At 41.9% G+C, this 18,351-nt stretch overlaps 1 long non-coding RNA gene across 1 annotated transcript; it reads left to right on the top strand.

The window, feature by feature from the left end:
- Window positions 1–10: 10 nt before the first annotated feature.
- Window positions 11–11,208, top strand: LOC122753807. The gene is made up of 3 exons (XR_006356309.1): window positions 11–45; window positions 9,373–9,468; window positions 10,004–11,208. It is a non-coding gene; the product is annotated as an uncharacterized LOC122753807 (long non-coding RNA).
- The last annotated feature ends 7,143 nt before the right edge of the window (window positions 11,209–18,351 follow it).

Below are 18,351 nucleotides of genomic sequence, written 5' to 3'. Positions count from 1 at the left end.
TCCCTATGTGTTCTGCTGGGGTTTGCATTCCCGCCTCGGGAAGGGGTGAGTTAAAACTGCCCGGCTCGTGGGTTTGGAGGAGTTGGCTTTCTTTAGCCTTAGCTTTAGGTCTCGGAATCTGTTCGGCCGAGTTCCACTACCAGCAGAACGAGAAGCCACAAGGGTAAAAACGGATCAGCAAATGCTAGGCAGAAAAGATGCGGCCGCTGGCCTGGGTTCGGGGAGAGGTGATAGGCCACCACCATGCAAGTGCAGAGTTGTTATGTTCGTTACCCACTTGCGTCTTTGGCCTTCAGAAGATAAACGCTTGACTTAACATCGATTACAAAGCTAACCCCTAAGTCACTGTGATTTTTCTCGATAGATGCAAAGGGAGCTTTTGGTCAAATACAGCGCCCGTTCCCATTAGAAACACAAGAGAGCATGGGAACAGAGGGAGCTTTCTTTAAAATGACAAGCAGTGGCTAGCTAAAGCCGTCAGCAAGCATGGGGAGAAGTTAGAAGCGTGTTCCTAATAAGATCGGGGGTGAAAGAAGGGCGTCCATTAGCACCACTTTTTCAATATTGCACTAGAAATAAGAGGAGAAATTGAAGGAATTAGAATAGGCAACGAGGAAACAAAGCTCTCACGCTCCGCAGGTGATTGTGATGGTATGCTTAAGGGAATCAACTGAAAAACTACTTGCAACAACGAACAACTTTCGCGAGCTTGCAGGAGATAAAATAAACCCACACGAATCATCAGCATTTCTATATATGACCAACAGCAAGAGATAGAAAGGAATTCCTTTTAAAATAACTAGACGATATGAACTATTGGGGAGTCTACCTGCCAAGACAAACCCAGGAATGACATGAACACAATTACAAAACGCTTCACACAAATAAATAAAATCAGATCTATCAAGCGCTCATGGGTAGGCCAGGCTAATATAATACAAATAACAATTATTTTTTCCAGTTTCATGTAAGGGTAGTTTTCACTTTTTTTTTTTTTTTTTAGTGAGGCAATTGGGGTTAAGTGACTTGCCCAGGGTCACACAGCTAGTAAGTGTTAAGTGTCTGAGGCCAGATTTGAACTCAGGTACTCCTGACTCCAGGGCCGGTGCTCTATCCACTATGCCACCTAGCTGCCCCAGGGTAGTTTTCAACGTTCATTTTCATAAGATTAAAGTTCCAAATTTTTCTCCCTCCCTCCCTTTCCTCCCCCCTCCACAAGACAGCAACCAGGTTATATATGTACAATCCACAAGTGCTCTTTTTATCAGTTCTTTCTATGGGGGTGCATAGTAAGCTTCCTCATTAGTTCCTTGGGATTGTCTTGGATCATTGCATTGGTGAGAGTAGTTAAGTCCTTCACAATTGCTCATTGAACAATACTGCTGTCACTATGCACAATGTCCTCCCAGCTCTGCCCATTTCACTATACATCGTTGTTCATTAGTCTTTCCAGGTTTTTCCGGGGGATCATCCTGTTTGTCATTTCCTGTAGCACAAGACCATTCCACCACAATCATATACCACAGCTTCTTCCGTCATTCCTCAATGATGGACATTTCCTTGATTGTCAATTCTTAAGCCACCACAAAGAGTTGCTATCAATATTTTTTGTACAATTTCCCCCCCTTTTCTCTTTTTCATGATTACTATTGTTTGTTAACTGTTTCCCTCCCATGCTATTCCCTTCCCCATGATATTTATTCTATTATCCATCTTCTTTCATCCTATCCCTCTTGAAAAGGGATTTGCTTCTGTCTGTCCCCTCCCCCAATCTGCCCTTCCATCTTTTGCCCGTCTCTATCCCCTTCCCCTCCTATTTTCCTGCAGGGTTAGAGAGATTACTTCACCCAGTTGAGTGTGTATGTTATTCCCTCTTTGAGCCAATTCTGATGAGTGTTAGGCTCGTTTACTGCCCTGATGAAATAGATTACTCCACCCAGTTGGGTGTGTGTGTGTGTGTGTGTGTGTGTGTGTGTTAATCCCTCCTTGAGCCAACTCTGATGAGTTTAAGGTCTTTGAGCCTTTTCCTGTTTCTTTCATGTAGGATTTCACCTCTGCCCTTCCCCCTCCCCCAGTGCATTCCCCTCACCCCTCAATTTAACCCTAAAGAAAAGATGTCATCAAGGGGCAGCTAGGTGACAAGTGGACAAAGCATCCACCCTGGACCCAGGGCGATCCCAGCCAAAACCTGGCCTCAGACACAAGACGACCATCTGCACGACCCCACTACCTAACTTAATTTTAACTTATTCAAAGCCATACCAATCGAGCTGCCAAAAAATTGTTTTATAGAGCTAGAAGAAATAATAACGAAATTCATCTGGAAGAACAAAAGGTCAAGAATATCAAGGGAATTAATGGGAAGAAAAATTAAGAAAGAAAAAAGGTGGCCTAGCCCTACCAAACCTAAAAATAAAAGGGCAATCATCAAAACTATTTGGTACTGGCTAAGAAATAGAGTCGTGGATCAGTGGAATAGGTTAGTCACAGGAGACACAGTAGTAAATGACTATGGTAATCTACTGTTTGGTAAACCCAAAGACTCCAGCTTCTGGGATAAGAGCTCACTATTTGACAAAAACTGCTGGGAAAACTGGAAAATGGTATGGCAGAAACTAGGCATAGGCCAACATCTTACACCCTATAACAAAATAAGGTCAAAATGGGTACATGATTTAGACATAAAGGATGATACCATAGGCAAATTAGAAAAGGAAGGAATAGTTTAGCTGTCAGATCTATGAAATGGGGAAGAATTGATGACCAAACACGAGATAGAGAATGTTTGGGACAAAGTTGCCTCAGTTTACCCAAATAATTCGAGGAGACCACCAAGTCAAGCAGAGGCAGATTTATTACATTCTCACGAGAATGGGCAACCCCATGCAAGAGATGAGGATCATCAAGAGATGGGCTCATGAGTTGGGTTTTTATGGAAGTTTTGAGGGGGGGGTCCCCTCGTGCACAGGGTGAGCTCACAATCTAACATCCAATCCTGTCTCACCCAGGATGCGTGTTCAGCTCGTGATCAGGGTGTGGGTATATGTTCCAAGGGGGAGGGGGGAAAAGGTGAAACCACGGGAGGGGTGAAACCTCTCCAAACCACTCCACCCGGGTAAAGAGGGGCAAGGGGGAGAAAGGAGTGATGGTACCAGGAACTGGGCAGGGGGGGGGGGGAACGGAGTTAGGACTTAGGAATGCAAAAAGGGAGAGGTAGTATCTGGGTGGGGTCCGAACTAGCAAGAGACATCTTCTCCTGCCTGGTAGCAACAGCATAACTAACCCATAACAAGGACTGGGGTTTGGAATGTAGGCAAGGGGAGGGGAAAGGGGTACCAGGGTATATCAGGTTCAGTAAGGCAAAATACATGATTTCTGTTGTTAGCAATGGAATAAAACATGAACAGAATAATCTGACTATAACAGGGACTGGGGGCTCAGTACTTTCCAGACCCCATCCTCAGAATCTGAACTGACTCAAGTCCACCTATCCCATACAGAGAACATTATGAAATGCAAAATGGATCGTTTGATTACATTAGATTAAAAAGGTTTTCCACAAACAAAACCAATGCAACCAAGATCAGAAGGAAAGCAGAAAGCCGGGAAAACAATTTTTATCGCCAGTGTTTCTGATAAAGGCCTCATCTCTCAAATATGTAGAGAACTGAATCAAATTTATAAGAATATAAGTCATTCCCCAATTGAGAAATGGTCAAAGGCAGTTTGATTTCTTCAGATGAAGAAATTAAAGCTATCTATAGTCATATAAAAAAATGTTCTTGATATCACTGTTGATTAGAAAAATGCAAATTAAAACAACTCTGAGGTACCACCTCACACCTATCAGATTGGCTAATATGACAAAAAAGGAAAATGAGGATTGTTGGAGCAGATGTGGGAAAACTGGAACACTAATGCATTGTTGGTGGAGTTGTGCACTGATCCAGTTCTGGAGAACAATTTGGAATTCTGCCCAAAGGGCTGTACAACTGTGCATCCCCTTTGACCCAGAAATCTCACTACTAGGTCTGTATCCCAAGAGATCATTAAAAAAGGGAAAAGGACCCACATGTACAGCCCTTTTTGTGGTGGCAAAGAATTGGAAATTATGGGGATGGGGATGCCCACTAATTGGGGAATGGCTGGAACAAGATGTGGTATATGAATGTAACAATACTATTGCATTATAAGAAATAATGAGCAGGTGGATTTCAGAAAAACCTGGAAAGACTTACATGAACAGATGCTGAGTGAAGTGAAAAGAACCAGGAGAACATTGTACACAGTAACAGCAACAACAACTGTGATAGAATTAGCTTTTCTCAGCAGTGCAATGATCCTAGGACAATTCAAAAGAACTCATGATGGAAAATGTTCTCCACATCCAGAAAAAACAACTGTAGATTCTGAATGAAGATCGAACCATATACTGTTTCTACTTTCGTTTTTGTTTTGTTTTTTGAGGTTTTTCCCTTTTGTTCCGATTCTTCTTTCACAACGTGACCAATGCAGAAATATGTTTAACGTGATTGTACATATATAACCTATATCAGATTACTTTATGTCTTGGGGAGCTGGAAGGAAGGGAAGCAGGAAGAAAAATTTGGAACCAAAAATCTTATAAAAACAAATGTTGAAAACTATCTTACGTGTAACTGGAAAATAATAAATACTTTTATGATTTAAAAAAAAAAAGATTTGCAAAGTGCACCTTATGTACATTTTCAGGCTTACTTTGTCACCAGGACAACCCTGAAAGGGTGCCATTGGGGGAACAGCCTCCAAATGATTAAATGACTTTCTCAGGGTCATCTCAGGTGGGATTCTAAGACAAGGATAGCACTCTAGTCCAGGGTTTCTTAAACTTTTCCACTCACGACCCCTTTTCACCTGAGAAATTTTTATGAGACCCTGGGTATATAGGTATGTAAAATAGATATACAAATCAAACGTTTACTGCCAAATTTTTCTTGACCCCCGCAATCAGTTATTATCTGACGCCATATGGGGTCCCAGCCCACGGTTTAAGAAGCTTTGCCCTAGCCCTTATATTGAGTAAATTTTTTTTTTTTTTTGTGGGGCAATAGGGGTTAAGTGACTTGCCCAGGGTCACACAGCCAGTAAGTGTCAAGTGTCTGAGGCCGGATTTGAACTCAGGAACTCCTGAATCCAGGGCCGGTGCTTTATCCACTGCGCCACCTAGCCGCTGCCCGCAGGGCCCCCCCCCCCCTGCCCTAGCCATTATAAAACGGCCATGGGTTGAAAGTCAGGTAACCTTGACCCTCATTCTGACTGCTATTTACTGACTTTGGGCAACTTATTCACCTCCTGGGCCCTCAGTTTTCTTCTTCAGGGACCACTAAGTCTTATAATCACACCTTTCTGTGGTTAACAGAAATCAGCATTACTCAGGCCTTGATCCTTTTTGGAATTTTCAAAGCCTCACACCTTCCTTCATCCAAAATGAAAGGGTTGCATGGTATGGCCTCTGAAATCCCTGCCAGGTTTACTCACACCAACCCCTGTATTTAGTCTCCTGTCTTGATGGTGTTAAGGGTTAAAATTCTAGCTTGTCTGTCTAAAATATCTAATGAGTGGTCGCCAATAAATTATAAACTTTAGCAAGAGTTAGACTTTTAAGCATTTATTAAGGAGAATAAGAATTTGGTAAAGAGAGAGAGAAAGGCCTAGATTCCTATCTATTAAAGGGAGAGCACATTTCTAGCTCCCTTCTCCGCCAGCGTCCAAAGGAAAGAGAGCGAGACTGAGCGCCAGTCTCTTCCTTCCTCCTCCACTAGCTCGCGTCACTTCCTGACTCCTGGTCTTGCCCTCAAAGACCTTCCCTTCATGGGCAGAACTCCTCTACAGTAAGTATCCAGCAGGTGGCGTTATTCCAATCATTACAATGGACAAGAATGGCCAACCAGTGGTGGTTCCCTCATCTTACAAATAGGTCAGAAGAAGGGCAGGTTTGTGGCAGAGAAGATAACATCACCCATAAGAAAACTTCTGTTCTAGATGCCTAGGAGACATGCATATCCAGGTGGAGATGTCCAGCCAATCATGCGGCACTGGATTTCAGGAGAGAGGTTAGGGTGGGTAACCTCAAACCTCTGCAATAGCTTCACTACCCACTTTGGACTAGTCTTTCTTTCTGCCCACCGCCAATAGAACAGATTCTTAGCATCACCTACCAAAACTATTGCCATTGCCTCCAAGTAGATCTCCACCCATTCTGCCCCCTGGTCCACCCAACCCCCAAGATGTATAGTTAATAGACAACTGCTTAGAATTCTCCAAAAGTCAGATGTTCCTTATAAATTGGTCTCTGAGGGGGAATCCATGACAGTCATCAAGTCTCCTAGCCACTGATCAATAAATCAAATAGTCTGTGTTTCTAATAGAGCTGATTCCCAAACAGAATGAAGGGTGACTCCTTTTACTGCCTTGAACATACTTTAAAAAACAGAGATCAGTAAAATGAAAAGGGAAATTGTGTGAATCATTTTGTTCCCAGAGAGAGAGAGAGAGAAACTCGTTTACTTTTTTATATCAGAACCTATGTAAATTGTAGAGGTCTTGCCACAGCGCAAATAGGAGTCCCCAGTCTTCTTTCTCCTGTGCATCTGAGCTCCTTGGTCCCATGTGGAAATGAAGTCCTCAATTTTACCTTCTCCAGTAGAGAAGTAGAGATGGGGGAAATTTCAAGTCAGGCAAAACCTACCAAGTGTCAGGCTATTGGAAAACTCCTTAAGCTAGGCTCATATCTAGAGCATCCCAGAGACATGTGAGGAATAGTTAGCCTACACTGATGCTCATTTCCTTCAGACAGAGGAGCTTATGGAAATAGAGGGACAGACCTGAGGCTGACGTCTCTGACTTTGGTAAATATAAAATGAGACAGGTAAATTCCCATAACCCGGGACACTAGGTAGGGTTTCTAGCGTATGAGGGCATTCTTCTTCCCTCTACCCACATGAAAAGGGGGGAAATCTGCAACAACCCTGGAACCCTGTGCCCCCCACCCCCAACATACACATATTAACCTACTTCTTCCTGTTAAATCCTTTCTATCTTCATTTGTATAAGCTGATACAGACTTAAGTGAGCAGAATCAGGAGCACAGTTTATAAAAATAACACTTTGTAAAGACAAACAACTTGTAGGAAGTAAGAACTCTGATCATTGAATAAGATGACCAGCCATGGTTCCAGAGTCCCAAGGAGGAAGAATGTTTTTCATCTTTTGATAGAAAGGTGATGGACTCAAGATGCAGAATGAGACGTACATTTTTGGACATAGCCAATGTGAGAAATTGTTTTGCTTGACCATGCAGATTTTTACATGGATTCTTTTTTCTTTTTTTTTTTAATGGTGTGGATAGGGAAGACAAAATAAATGTCTGACAACCAAATAAATAAAAATAAATAAATAGGTATAAATATATCCCCCCAAATCACAGAAGAGAACAGATGGTAGGTAGGCCAGAAATAATTACATACGAGCAGATTAGCTTTCAGTCTCATGTTGAATATATTTGAAATGTAAAATATGTTAACTTTCAGGCAATGGGGGCCAGGGTAGGCAGTGTTATATGTGGGATCTTGTCTAGGATAAAATTCATCCCTTTGCAGACCTTTGGAGAGATTTTCTTCCTAGGACTTTTGATTTTAGATACCCTAGACATCAAGATCCTAGAGAAATTTGGCCAAAAAAAAAAAAGGCCCTAATTGTACAGTCTTTTTTTTTTTTTACCCCAGTCTGTATTCCCTCACAAGTCAGTTCCTTTGGTGTACTTTTGTAAACTTTTCATTTGTTGAATTCATGATGCTTTAAATAACAATACTTTTAGTATTATTGAATTCTATATAAGTATTGATGTGTTGCTATGTTCTGTATTACTGAGTCTTTACTGATACTAAGTTTAATGTGAGAAATCTGAATCCATAAATAGTTACCATCTAGTTGAAATGTCCATATTATTCTTTTTGTATGCCTTTTGTGAAAACCAAATGCCCTACAACTTCTTAGGGTGAGAATAACCATGCTTAGCATATGGGAGCAGCTAACATTCTTTTACTACTTCTCTAACTGTGAACCTACTTGTCTTGTCCTTTTGGGTGAGTTGTGAGTTTGCAATTCCATTTGATTTACCTTTGCAGTGGCAAGGATCTGGGGGGCGGGGGGGGGGGATTTCTGTAGGATGAATAGACCCTTTGGAATAAGGACCCTGAAGAAATCTCCTGGATCTCAGTGGGGATCACCTATGTTTATGGAGACCCCTAGAACAAAGGGACAAACTTTCTGCCAGAGGTGTCACTTGCTGGCCACAAGAGTGCAGCCCAACCCGATTTAAAATATAATTGGGAAATATTTAACAAATCAAATCAAAATACAACACAACATAGTTAATTTGGGGGGGGGGGTTTCTAAGTCAATATGTGGCCAGCATTTCTATTAGAGTTTGATACCACAGCCTAAGAGAATGTGGATGTCCCTTGTGTAGAAAGGAAGATTTTTTTTTTTCCTCCAGACCCAGTTCTATGGCCTTAAGCACTGAGGGAGTCATTGAAAGAGTTTCCACCCAGGACAGATTTTCTCATTGGAAGGAAAGGGGCAACACCTTTTCGATCCCAAATCCTAAATCTCTGTGGGAAGAGATCCATGTCATTTGGAAAGCTCAGTGTGGACCTGGTTTCCTTCAGAGACAGGAAGCTTACCTCTCTTTCCCTTTCTTTGCTCTTCCTCTTGCTTGTGGGTTGAAAAAGGCCCTAAAGGCTAAGGCTTAAGGAAGCAGAAATATTTTGGAAAACTTTGAAATGTTCCTTGTATTGTTGAATCTGCAAAATCTTGTGTTTGGGGATAATCGTGATTTCCATCTCTATATGATCATACAACATGGGCTGTTTTGAGACTTGAATGCATGGCACTGAGGAAGCAAGGGAAAGGGCTAAGGGCTTTGCTTATGCCTCCACAGACTACATGCTCTGAATTTGGGACAATTTGTGTTCCAAAATACACCTCTGAGTCTTCTCCAGGGTCGGCCAGTTTCAAACAGAGAGAAGTGTGTGACAGGCCTTGGAGCCTTCCCAGATTGCCTTTGCATGCCCCTCCACTATCACGTGGGTGGGGAGTGGCCTCCTTCCATTGTCTGTGTAACCAGAACGGGCTGCATCTTTAGAAACTGCCAGCCTGGGACAGTCGCCTCGATCTTTTCTGCTGCATCCTGAGGGTAGAGATCACACACAGTGCAGAAACCATGAATGAGACTGGGAGGGGTGATATCTTCCCTCTGACACTTTAACTCTGGCTCTGAGAAATGGGCCTAAAGATTCTCTGTTCTGTTTCATTTATCCTTCTCTGTTTCAGGTGTAGACAGTAATCCCCACTGGACAAGGAGTTCTAGCCAAGGGGAACTTGGATTCAGGATTCCAGATTGGATGCTGTTGCCATCCAGTCCAGCAGGTAAAGCCCCGAGAAGCCTGGATGACTGGGATTCTAGTCTGAGGGGGGCTTTTAGACCTGGAACTTGGGAATGTAGCTAAATAGGAACTGAGTTAAGCTACAAACCCAATTCCCTCTCTATAGAGGGAGGAATTAAGCCCCACATGTTAGAAGAATATGTTTGTATATTTGTTAATATACCTTTAAAGTGAATATTCCTTTGTAAAAGCTAATCATCTGTTTGTGGTTAAGTAGAATTGGGGTCCAGGGGACCCTATTCTCTTCAATCATTGAGGACAACCTGGGTGGAGGCTGGAGCCACTGGAAGAGAACCTATATGCCCCCCAAATCCCTTTTAAGCTTACTAGAGGATCCAGGGGGGTAGGGTGAAATGTAACATACTTGATCTTCAAGGCAATAGGGGCCAAGGGAATCATCTGTAGGGAGCAGTCGTCTTCTGTTTTACTTTGTTTACAGAAATGCTCATTTTATCTGATGTGAAGTCCAGAGTTAAAAAAAAAAATTAAACTAAAAAATGTCCTTCTCTTCCTTCCAGGCCCAGCTCAGATGCCACTCCTTCTCTGGTCTTCCCCTTCCCACCCACCCCAGTCTCTCCTGACTTTCTATTGTGAGAACCAAATGAAACCAAGAAGGCATTATGCAATAATAATACAAAATATATATTAAGATGTATACAGAATATAAAAAGTAATAACCGTTATTGTTGTAAGGTAGTGTTGGGAAGGAGAAAATGAGGAGGGCCTTTGGGGATTCTGCAACAGAGTGGGGAGAGGAATTCAAGGAGTAGTCGGCCAGAGAGAGAGAAACACCACACTGGAGGAAGGTCTGAAGGAGAGGGAATTCAGAAAAGATGGGCAAAGTACGGGGAGCACAACCAACAAGAAAGAAGCAAGCTGACTTCACCATGTCCCAGAAAGTTCATTATTAGAACATCCTATAAACTCCCCCCAACTTTGGTACTCTACCTTATCAGTACCCTCTGGTCCTCTGATTGAATTTACCATCAGTGTGGTAGCTGACCTTGATGCCATGTTCATCCTCACTGAGCCTATGATCATCCTCATGTTCATCCCCAGCCCAGCCTATGATCTGTAATATCACTAGAATGAATGGTTTATTGAAGTTCTGTCAGGTACTTTGCTCATAACTAAGTGCTAAACTAATGTTGAGTTAACGAAAGAATGGTGTGTGAAGAAGAGAGATTTTAACTTCATTTGACTTCTCCCTCCTGCATTCTCTGCCAACCTATATTTTCCTTTGACAACTGGTATCCCTCCCCAGTGAAGTCAGTTTACTCCCTTTCCCCACTGGCTTTGTCCCTCTGCCTTTAGTGAATCAATGAAAGGGCAAAAACAATCCTCTTCTCCCTAGTCTCACAAAGGGAAGGGTCAGATCATAATCCAATCCTACCTCCTCCAGGATCTAAAACTGAAAGGAACCCAGAAATTTTATGATTCTTTTTCTGATGCAAGGTGACTGAATATGGGTCTTGAGATGTAGCCGTCCAGCCTTTGAGATGACCTCATGAATTAGAGAAGTTCCAGAGATCCTGGGTCCTCAGGCAGTGCTGACTATACTTCAGGAGAAGTCCTTAACACCTACTCTAGCCCTCTGTCTGTCTGACCACTCCTTCTTAAGTGTCCTTTGCTAGGTCGTCAACTGTCTCCTACACTTTTAATGTCTAACTTGGACTTCTTCTTTTTCTTTGCTTTTTCTCTTGGTATTCTGATTGGTTTTCATAAGTTCATTTCTTCTCTTGAGAAGCAGCGAGGTGGGGGGCGGGGGGAGCAGCTGGGTGGTGCAGGGGATAAAGCGCCAGCCCTGTATTCAAGAGGAACTGAGTTCAAATCTGGCCTCAGACACTTGGTACTTACTAGCTGTGTGACCCTGGGCAAATCACTTAACCCCCTTTGCCCCACAAAGAGAGAGACAGAGACAGAGAAGCAGCATGGTATGGTGGTTTGGAGATTAAAATTTCCCAACCTACAAGAAAAACCACTGAGGCAGAGCTCTGAGCCAATGGCCCTTTATTAAGGGGTCTATGGTCCCCTCTAATGAAGTGGACCTCAGATCTTCCTCACAATCTGAGATGCCCCCTTTTTTGGGGGCCTTATTTTTTATAAGATTTGATACCAGGTTTGATACCTGAATGTTCTAAAGGGGCTATACAAAGTACAGAATCCCATTGGTTGATAGATCTTGCTTCTTGGTCCAAAGAATGACGCATCAGCTAGAAATGGTATGTCAGCAGAGGGGCCTCAGGTTGGGCAAAGCATGGGGCATTTCCACTGACTAAATGGTCAGAAAATGGTCACCTGCTCATGTTGAACAAGAATGGTCCAGAGGTACAGAAAAAAGTTGAGGGAATTTCCATGTCACTGAGTCACCTCTGCCATGCTGGGCTTGGGTCACCATAACAAGGAAAAACAAGAGTGGTGGGTCTCTAGCTGGGTTCCTATGATTAAGCAAGTGAACTTATAATCCATAGCTCACATTCGTATAGAACTTATAATCACTACCCCTATGGAATCATAACAAAATGATTAATATGGATTGGAATAGAATAGGGGTCCAGATGAATTATATCTCACAGTGGAGAGAGTGCTGGATTTTTGGTCAGAAGACCTTACTGCCCAAGGCACCAGTTCTATGATCATAGGAAAGTAGTTTTTATCTCTCAGAGCCTCAGCTACCTCACCTGAAAATGGGAATAATACTATTGACACTACTATGTTTCAGGGGGGTTATAAAGACAGTACTAATATATACATGTAATATATACATGGGAATTATCATCTTTATCAGATGAATCTTGAATCTAAGCACCTACTACATAGTAGTAGCCAGGCACTGTGCTAAGCACTGGGGATACAAAGAAAGTAGAAAAACATTCATAGCTCTCAAGAGCTCACAGTCTAATGGGGAAGGCAGCATGCAAACACTCTTGTTATAGACAAGCTATGTACAAGATCAATTCAAAAGAATCAACATAGGGAAGGCACTAACACTTGGGAACAGTAAAAGACAAGATTTTTCTCTGGGACTTGAAGGAAGGGAGGAGGCTAAGATGAGGAGGGAGAGCATTCTACGCATGAGGGACAGTCAGGGGAAATGCCCAGAGTAGGTAGATGAGTGTCTTGTGTGAGGAACAGATTGACAACTATGTGGAAGGCAGTAAGATATAAGAAGACTGGATGGGTAGGCAGGGTCAGGGGTATAAAAGACTTAAAAAACCCAAACAGAGTATTATTTGATCCTGCAGAGTTGATTGAATAGAATTGATTGAAAAGGAGTATAACATGGTTATACCTGTAATTTAGGATGATCATTTTGACAGATGAGTGGAGAATAGTCTGGACTGGGGAGAGACAAGGCAGGGAAACTAATCAAAGGGGCATGGAAATAAATCAAATGTGAAATGATGAAGGTGTGCACCTGTGTTCCAACAGTGTCAGAGGAGAAGAGTAATATATGAGATATGTCTTCTTTTTAAAATTTTAAATTGAATTTTATCTTGTTTTCAATTCCAAATTCTCTTTCCCCTTCCCCCCCAACCCACTGAGAAGGCAAGAAAACAAACCTCTAGCCAAATGGCTGTTGCTGTTGTTGTTATGTCATTTCATTGGTGTCCTACTCTTTGTGATCCTGTTTGGGGTTTTCATGGCAAAGATACTGGAGTGGTTTGTCGTGTCCTACTCCAACTCACCTTACATATGAGGAAACTGAGACAAGTAGGGTTAAGCGACTTGTCCAAGGTCACACAGCAACTAAGTATCTGGGGCTGAATTTAAACTCAGGAAGATGAGTCACTCCTGACTCCAGGCCTGGCACTTTATCCACTCTGCCACCTACTGTCATGCAAAACAAATTTCTACATTAGCCATGTTATTTAAAAAAAAAAAAAAAGAGGGGCGGGGAAGGATAGGGAAAGAAAGAGAAGGAAATAGTCTTTAGTTTGTATTATGAGACATGCAGGTCTCAATCTGGAGGTGAATAACATGTTTCATCTTGGATGTCTTAGAAATTATGAGTGATATAATGAGAATAGAATCCAAGAGACTTGGCAACCAATTGAATATGGCAGGTGAGAATGACTGAGGAATCAAGGATGATGACTGGGAAGATGGTGGTGCCCATTAGAGTAAGGAAAAACTTAGGAAGAGGAGAAGGTTTGAAATGAAATATAATGAATTCGGTTTTGAACATGCTGAGTTTAAGATGTCTAAAAACATCTAATTTGAGATATAGAATAGGCAAATGGAGATTTGAGAGTGAAAGTCAGGAGAGAGATTTTGGGCTGGATAAATTTATCTGAGAATCATCAGCATAGAGCTGATCATTGAATCCAAGTGAAATCAAATATAAAGAGAGAGAAGAGAAGAAAGCACAGAACAGATTTTTGAGGCACATCTAATGTTACATATAACCTGGATAAAGATCCAGTAAAGGAGACTGAGAAGAAGTGGTCAGACAGGAAGGAGAACAACCAGGAGACAGCAGTGCCATGAGAGTCTAGAGAGAAGAGAAGAGAGTGATCAAAAGGGTAAAGGGAGACAAAGAAATCAAGAAGGATGAGGGTTGAGAAAAGGCCCTTAGATTAGCTAATTGGGTGATTATTGTCAACTTTGGAGAGGGTAGTTTCAGTTGAGTGATGAGGTTGGAAGCCAGCTTGAAGAGAGGGAGAGGAAAGGAAGTAGAGAGAGACCAGTTTGAAGATGGTCTTCTCAAGGAGTTTAACCACAAAAAGAGAAGAGAGATATAGGACAGATCAAGTGAGGATGTTTTTGTGAATGGAGGAGATATGGACCTGTTTATAAAGAAGTAGGGAAACAACGAGTAGACAAGGAGAGACTGAAGACTAGTGAGAGAATGGGAATGATAGAGCGAATAATCTGATGAAGGAGATGGGATGGAATGGAATCACTCATGCATGTAGAAAGGTTTGCCTTGTCAAGGAGAAGGGCCATCTCTTCATGTGAGACAGGGATGAAAGAGGACACAGTAGGGAATGGCGCCTGCATGATGTGAGATAGAAGGAGATGAAAAGAAGGAGCTATGTCCAAAGGGCTATAAAGCTTTTGCATACCCTTTGACTCAGCAATACCATTATTAGGTCTTTTCCCCAAAGAGATCATAAAAAAAGGGGAAAAGTACCCACATGTAGCTGCTCTTTTTGTGGTGACAAGGAATTGGAAATTGAGGGGATGCCCATCAATTGAGGAATGGCTGAACAAGTTGTGGTATATGAACGTAATGGAACACTGTTGTACTGTAAGAAACAATGAACAGGTGGATTTCAGAGAAATCTGGAAGGACTTACATGAACTGATGCTGAGTGAGATGAGCGGAACCAGGAGAACATTGTACACAGTATCGAGTTCAAATCTGACCGCAGATTTAACTAGCTGTGTGACCCTGGGCAAGTCACTTAACACCAATTGCCTCAAAAATTAAAAATTAAAAAATCAAAAAAATTTAAAAATTTGGGGGCAGCTGGGTAGTGCAGTGGATAAAGCACTGGCCCTGGATTCAGGAGGACCTGAGTTCAAATTCGGCCTCAGATACTTGACACTTACTAGCTGTGTGACCCTGGGCAAGTCACTTAACCCTCATTGCCCTGCAAAAAATAAAAAAATAAAATAAAATAAAATAAAAAATAAAAAAAGGAGAAAGCTTGTATGCAGTATCAAAAACGTTGTGTGTTGATCACCTGTGATAGACTTGACTCTTCTCAGCAATACAATGTTCCAAGATAGTTCCAAAGGACTCATGATGGAAAATGCTCTCCAAATCCAGAAAAAAAGAACTGTGGAATCTAGATGCAGATCGAACCATACTATTTCTACTTTTTAAAAATTTTTTTCTTTTTTGAGGTTTTCCCCTTTTGCTCTGATTCTTCTTTCACAGCATGACTAATGCAGAAATTTTTTTAAGTGATTGTACACATATAAATTATATCAGATTGCTTGCTGTCTTGGGGGGAGGGAGGGAGAAAAAATTGAAACTAGAAATCTTATAAAAACAAATGTTGAAAAATATCTCTACATGTAACTAGAAAATATCAAATACTTTTATGATTTAAAAAAAAGAAAAGAAAAGAATGAGCTCTTAGCAAGTGGCCAAATGGTTTTTTAGTGATATATGAGTTGGAGTAAGAGGAAGAATCATGCGAAGTTTGAGGAGGGATGAAAAAGTTTGGATAGTGACTGGGATAATGAATTGATTGCTGCAGGGAGGCCCAGTTGAGATTATGTAACATCAATTTGTAGTTGTCCCAGCTAGCAGGGTTATGTGATTTTTCTCCAACTTTGTTCAGCAGCACTTGGGCAAGAGCAATCCAAGGTTGAAACTTGACAGGGCAAAATCTTTGGTATTATGAGACAATATAGTTGAGGGTGGTATGGAATTGAACTGGTTCACAAAGAGGTCGAGATTGGGAAGGGGAAAGTCAGTGCTGGAGTTAAAAACCTGAGGGTTGTAGGGTCATGTTGACAATGAAGAACAGGGTTTGAAGTTGCATGGTGTCGGGAAAATTTCTAAGTCGCAGGGTCAGACAAAGAAAAACCAAAGTCTCCAAGCTATAGAAAATAGGCTTATTGGGGCAGCTAGGTGGCGCAGGGGATAGAGTGCCAGCTCTGGAGTCAGGAGGACCTGAGTTCAAATCCGGCCTCAGACACTTGACACTTACTAGCTGTGTGACCCTGGGCAAGTCACTTAACCCCAATTGCCTCACCAAAAAAAAAAAAAGAAAGAAAGAAAGAAAAAAAAAAGAAAATAGGCTTATTTTTAGACCACCAAAACACAAGCAAAGTGGTGCATATCTGAAATAGATTGCATAAAACACAACCAAAGTGATGCATATCTGAAGTAGAGTCCAAAGAAAAGGCAAACTCATGTAAAAACAAGCTAAGGGTATGATTTGTGGTGGAAGATAGTTCCATTAGTTGTCTATTTTCTAGGCCGGTTTACAATATAGCACTTTAAAAGCACTACTAATATTTGCTTTATTTGCTCCATAAAGAATACCTAAACATGTTAAATCACAATTTGTAGTCTATATGCTATATGTGATTACCACAGTTAAATCACTTATATCTAAGCAGTGGGGGAAATCTCACTCACGATGGTAGAGGGTGAGGTAGAATGAAGACAGATTATGATCTGACAAAATGATTTCACAATTCATGGAGATGTTGGTGGAACACTTGTGAGTAATGGCAAGATTTCTCCATAGCAGAGGTGGGTGGAAGAATGGGACATGGGAAATGAGTAAGTTGTGGAACTGGAAGGTTAGTTGTTTGAGGGAGTATCAGATGTAAGTTGGAGTCCTCAATATGAAGGCAAGAGTTGAAGAGGAAAGACTCTGAGCCAGGCACTGAACATATTGAGGAAGGGAGGGAAGAAAGGGAGGAGGAAGGAAGGAAGGAAGGAAGGAAGGAAGGAAGGAAGGAAGGAGAAGGAAGGAAGGAAGGAAGGAAGGAAGGAAGGAAGGAAGGAAGGAAGGAAGGAAGGAAGGAAGGAAGGAAGGAATAGGAACATCTGAAGAGCCTCTTCAACCACAAGAAATCCCTCAACTTATACTCTGAACCGGGTCTCACCTCCCCAGCTCATCAGCAGCCCTTGTATTGAATTGAAATTTTTGAATCTGGTCTGACAACATCATTTTATGGAGGTTAAGAATTAGGTGTCTTCTCCAGGGTCACATGGACCATAGGTAGCAGAATCGGAATTTAAATCCAGGTTCTCTGATTTAGTAATCCACGTTTTTTCTCATTATGCCATGCTGCCTCTTCTGGGTACTTATACACTGGAGTATCTAGAGAAGGATGACCCTTCTCTAAAAGACCCTGTGGCTAAGGGAATCAAACACCATGCTATAGTTACTGGAGGACTGGTTGAAGGAACCGGATATATTTAGCCTGAAGAAGAGAAGACTTGGTTGGGAGAGGAACATGATATACTAAAATATTGAATTATACTGACTCACAGAGGAATGCAGTCAGTATGATAAGGGGACCAGACACTATGCCACGGGAGAATCAGTTTAGGGAACTATTGATATTCAGCTTTCAGGGTGTGTGTGGGGGGGAAGACAGCATTGGATTTGTTCATAATATCTGTCTTCAAATATTTGAGGTCTATCAGGTGGTTCTAATTGCTGTAGGAGCTCATGACTGAGTTCAGGGCTCTCTGGCCTCAAAAGCTGACAGCCTTAGGCACTGACAGTGTTGCTATGGTAACTGTGTGGAGCATGGACTTTCCAGGTAGGCTACCACAATCCCACTTGCAGTCACCCTCTCACCTCCCATTTGGGGTCTTTTCTTTCAAGCCCTAGGAAGAAGGAGCAAGGGCACCTGGGAGTCCCAGTTTGACACTTTTCTTGTCTTTTTCTCTCTATTAATCTCGTATTCTTTTTTGAGGTCCATGTGTGCCTCGAAGACTTAGGGGACATAACATCAGCACTCTATATGTCTGTGACCTTACCGTTAGGCTAGCTTGGCTAAGCAAAAAATGTCTCAAGTTTTTTGGGTTTTGTTTGTTTTTTGGTGGGGGGGGGGGCGGTGTTTGTTTTTTAAACGAAAGGCATCATATGTTATCTTTCTCTGTTTAGTCATTAACACAGCAAACAGCTCAAGATTGTTGACCAGCAAGTTTCATGATATTTTCAGTGGTTTAGAAATGAAAATATTTAGACAAAAACTTCCAAATCCAGCTGCCTCTCAAAAAGCCTAGAAGAGAAAAGCTGAAGCTGCATGATCGATCAGTCAGTAAATGGGAACTGGCTCTCCAGCCCGTCCTTCTGTGAACCAGGAACAAGAAGCCAATCATTTTGGTTTGCTTTAACAAGGGGAAGGGGATGGAGGACGGAGGAATGGCCACTGA

The sequence above is a fragment of the Dromiciops gliroides genome, chromosome 4 (genome assembly GCF_019393635.1).
Source record: "Dromiciops gliroides isolate mDroGli1 chromosome 4, mDroGli1.pri, whole genome shotgun sequence".
NCBI lineage: Eukaryota > Metazoa > Chordata > Mammalia > Microbiotheria > Microbiotheriidae > Dromiciops > Dromiciops gliroides.
This window is presented reverse-complemented; position numbering and strand designations above follow the sequence as displayed.